We start from the raw sequence: 5,176 nt of genomic DNA, 5'->3' as shown, positions 1-5,176 counted from the left end.
GTCGTTCCTTTAAAATTTTCTTCATCTACCATACGGCTGACACGTAGGAATCGTCGTCCGCCCATGTGTCAGTAGGTGATTGGCTTCTGCTGACATGAATGGTGAACTGGCCTTGCTGGTCTCCTGGACGTGGGCTTCGTCTGCTTGGCCAATTATATATTTAAATTTATTATATTTTAAACGATTTTGGGTTTGCAGTTGTTGCTGATACAGTAGAGCAGTTGGTTTGGTATTGTGGTCGTTGACCTCAGAATCACTTGATATGACGGTTTTAGCATATTGGTCTATTCCTATTTACATTGGACGCTTTTTTATTGTATATTGGAGTTAGTGTTTCTTTTCAGGGGTATATTGGTAATGTGGGATTGTCACATCCGGTTTGATTAACCGGAAATTCAACTTCTTCTTGGGGAAGGTGGACAACACACGTTTGTGAGCGAGGAACCGTACATTTCCTTCTGGGTCTTGCCATTGTTTCCCGAGGTTCAAGTAATTGTACTGAATAATGATGAAAGGAGTTGCTTTTCGAAGTTTGTTATTAGTAGTTCGTATGTTGTCCTCCTCCACGAGCAGTGCATGTGATTGGATGCTTGCGAATTGGGCTCTGTTGTGCATTTACGAGGTAACCAACCACTCTCTGTTGTGCATTGTCTGTCCTTTTTGTCCAAATCACGCGATGTTTCTTTTGGGCGATGGGTTGGAGGCCAGAAAGTCAGAAACGGGGTGCTTCTCTCTCTTTTTCGTCATTCTCTCCCCTTTTCTTCTCCTCTGCCATTTTCGTCTTCTTCAGGTTGCAAGACTAATAAGGTGATCTTTTTTGCTCTGTAGATTTGCGTTAAAAAAACTTTTTCTATTTTTCTTGCACTTCTGCAAGACCTCTTTTCCCCATTGTACTCTTCTCCCTCGGATGCATTAGTTTCCCTTTCTGACATGTTATGATGAATAGGGTATTATTTAAAATATTATTTGGAATAATTACTGTAGCATTTTTTGTGATGTGATGTGATGTATGCGTGATAAAAAGATGATTGAAAATATAAAAGAGTGGGTTGAAAAATGTGGTCATGATGCAAGCGAAATATTATTTAAGATAATAACACTATCCAAACAAACGCTGGGTTTGTTTGAATTGTAAATTATTTGAGATATTTTTACTGTAGCACTTTTTGTGATGTGATGTATATGAGATAAAAAGGTAATTGGGAAGATAAAAAACTGTATTGAAAATTGTAATGGTGATGTAAACAAATATATTTGGGGAAATAACCCACTATCCAAACAAACCCCCTATTTTTGTTCAATTATTCCTTATTTTGTTTAGTTTTATTGTTATTGAAGATTTTTTTCTGGGCGTTAGAAAACACCCTTATTTTGTTTCTTGTATTTGCGTCTAATGTTTTCCAATTGTTTTGGCTAGAAGTTAAAAAAAAATTCCTTGTTATTACTTTGTCTTTCAATTTGATGATGCGTTATATTAATTAATGATATGCCAGTGAACCACAAAATCGATATGGATGTTTTCGCCTTCCTGCCCATAAACTGTGTTTGTTTGGATAGGAGTTTATTTGGATGATTTATTTGAAATAATTACTGTAGTACTTTTTTTGATACGATGTATGTGAGATAGAAATGTAATTGAGAAGATAAAAAAATGATTGGAATTTGCCAAATAAATTTTTTTATTTCAAATATTCCTAATCCAAACACACATACGACTTTTTGTCTTTTATATCAATGCTATTTTGTGCCCTTGATTTGTCCCCCTTATTTTTTCGAAACTCCAAAACTTGGGGTTTCCCAATTTTTACTTTTATTATTATGCCTCCTGCTTATCGTTTCCCCTCTTTATGACTTAAGTTTTAATCGGATTCCATAGCTATTTCCATAATAATTAGTATAAAGAGACGGTTCCTTTTTTATTACAAATTGTTGATGTCATCAAATTGGAAAGTTTTGCTTCGGTTGGATGGTTTGATGTAGTAGTTAGTTACGGGAAATAGGACAGTTGAAATTTTAAAGTGTGAATTTTCACTTTATTGATTGGAGCAAGTTGAATTAGATATTTCTAAATTTAGTTGATAGTGCGAAAGTTTATGTTAATCCGGCGGTGGAACCGAATCTAATGAGTTAGGAAAATTTATTACACTGCCAATCAATAATTACAATGAAGGAAACTTTCTGTATCATTGGCACAATTGCAAATTAGTGGAAAATTTATTACACTGCCAATCAATAATTACAATGAAGGAAACTTTTTGTTTGCTTCGAAGATCTCAAACAGTCAAAGAAAATAATAATATTTTGAGCAAAAACGTCAATTGTTTCTGAAGGTTTTGCGTTTGCTGTCAGCTTCAGAGAAATTGCGATTGTTGTCAGCTTCATGCACACTTGATCTTTTCCATTAGTTACGAAAGTGAGTATAAATTAAGCAATATCTCAGTTCAGTTTCCACATCTATTACAGTTCAAAGTTCAAACGTCAGTTGACATTATTAATAAATTTTAGAAACAGCACGACCAGAAGGGACTCTAGCATGGGGCTGCCACCTAATTTTACAACATAAACTTCCTTTTGTTTCTTTTCTTTTTTTTTTCTGTTGGTTTTCCCTTATAGTAGCTGTTTTACCATGTTGAGTATATAATTGGAACTTCTTTTGTTGTCCTTACTTTTATATAAAATCTAATCCATTGTTGGTCGTTCCTTTAAAATTTTCTTCATCTACCATACGGCTGACACGTAGGAATCGTCGTCCGCCCATGTGTCAGTAGGTGATTGGCTTCTGCTGACATGAATGGTGAACTGGCCTTGCTGGTCTCCTGGACGTGGGCTTCGTCTGCTTGGCCAATTATATATTTAAATTTATTATATTTTAAACGATTTTGGGTTTGCAGTTGTTGCTGATACAGTAGAGCAGTTGGTTTGGTATTGTGGTCGTTGACCTCAGAATCACTTGATATGACGGTTTTAGCATATTGGTCTATTCCTATTTACATTGGACGCTTTTTTATTGTATATTGGAGTTAGTGTTTCTTTTCAGGGGTATATTGGTAATGTGGGATTGTCACATCCGGTTTGATTAACCGGAAATTCAACTTCTTCTTGGGGAAGGTGGACAACACACGTTTGTGAGCGAGGAACCGTACATTTCCTTCTGGGTCTTGCCATTGTTTCCCGAGGTTCAAGTAATTGTACTGAATAATGATGAAAGGAGTTGCTTTTCGAAGTTTGTTATTAGTAGTTCGTATGTTGTCCTCCTCCACGAGCAGTGCATGTGATTGGATGCTTGCGAATTGGGCTCTGTTGTGCATTTACGAGGTAACCAACCACTCTCTGTTGTGCATTGTCTGTCCTTTTTGTCCAAATCACGCGATGTTTCTTTTGGGCGATGGGTTGGAGGCCAGAAAGTCAGAAACGGGGTGCTTCTCTCTCTTTTTCGTCATTCTCTCCCCTTTTCTTCTCCTCTGCCATTTTCGTCTTCTTCAGGTTGCAAGACTAATAAGGTGATCTTTTTTGCTCTGTAGATTTGCGTTAAAAAAACTTTTTCTATTTTTCTTGCACTTCTGCAAGACCTCTTTTCCCCATTGTACTCTTCTCCCTCGGATGCATTAGTTTCCCTTTCTGACATGTTATGATGAATAGGGTATTATTTAAAATATTATTTGGAATAATTACTGTAGCATTTTTTGTGATGTGATGTGATGTATGCGTGATAAAAAGATGATTGAAAATATAAAAGAGTGGGTTGAAAAATGTGGTCATGATGCAAGCGAAATATTATTTAAGATAATAACACTATCCAAACAAACGCTGGGTTTGTTTGAATTGTAAATTATTTGAGATATTTTTACTGTAGCACTTTTTGTGATGTGATGTATATGAGATAAAAAGGTAATTGGGAAGATAAAAAACTGTATTGAAAATTGTAATGGTGATGTAAACAAATATATTTGGGGAAATAACCCACTATCCAAACAAACCCCCTATTTTTGTTCAATTATTCCTTATTTTGTTTAGTTTTATTGTTATTGAAGATTTTTTTCTGGGCGTTAGAAAACACCCTTATTTTGTTTCTTGTATTTGCGTCTAATGTTTTCCAATTGTTTTGGCTAGAAGTTAAAAAAAAATTCCTTGTTATTACTTTGTCTTTCAATTTGATGATGCGTTATATTAATTAATGATATGCCAGTGAACCACAAAATCGATATGGATGTTTTCGCCTTCCTGCCCATAAACTGTGTTTGTTTGGATAGGAGTTTATTTGGATGATTTATTTGAAATAATTACTGTAGTACTTTTTTTGATACGATGTATGTGAGATAGAAATGTAATTGAGAAGATAAAAAAATGATTGGAATTTGCCAAATAAATTTTTTTATTTCAAATATTCCTAATCCAAACACACATACGACTTTTTGTCTTTTATATCAATGCTATTTTGTGCCCTTGATTTGTCCCCCTTATTTTTTCGAAACTCCAAAACTTGGGGTTTCCCAATTTTTACTTTTATTATTATGCCTCCTGCTTATCGTTTCCCCTCTTTATGACTTAAGTTTTAATCGGATTCCATAGCTATTTCCATAATAATTAGTATAAAGAGACGGTTCCTTTTTTATTACAAATTGTTGATGTCATCAAATTGGAAAGTTTTGCTTCGGTTGGATGGTTTGATGTAGTAGTTAGTTACGGGAAATAGGACAATTGAAATTTTAAAGTGTGAATTTTCACTTTATTGATTGGAGCAAGTTGAATTAGATATTTCTAAATTTAGTTGATAGTGCGAAGTTTATGTTAATCCGTCGGTGGAACTGAATCTAATGAGTTAGGATGTTGGAGATTGGAGTGCTTGGTTAAACTGAAGCTCCGTGTCCTGCTTGCCTAAGGACAAGAAGAGGCATGTAGCTTGCATATCTTTTGTTTTTTGTCTTCCTTTTATCTTTTGATTTCCTTCTCTTACTCTGTATGACTTCTTAATAGTTAAAGGTAAAAATCATGGCGGGCGGGTTCGTTGTAATGATATTTTTTTTCTTTTCTTTTTTTGAAGTTATTGATTACTCTTATTTGGAAAGTGGATTTCCTTGTTCAGAAAAGAGAATTGCTTTTGTATTGCTTTCATATTGATGATTCATTTGGAAGCTAAATAAAGAAAGGCCTTGTTTGTCTAGCAATTTTCCAAAGA

This window comes from Coffea arabica, chromosome 2e (genome assembly GCF_036785885.1).
Source record: "Coffea arabica cultivar ET-39 chromosome 2e, Coffea Arabica ET-39 HiFi, whole genome shotgun sequence".
Taxonomy (NCBI): domain Eukaryota; kingdom Viridiplantae; phylum Streptophyta; class Magnoliopsida; order Gentianales; family Rubiaceae; genus Coffea; species Coffea arabica.
The sequence above is the reverse complement of the archived record's forward strand: the minus strand, read 5'-3'. Positions refer to the sequence as shown.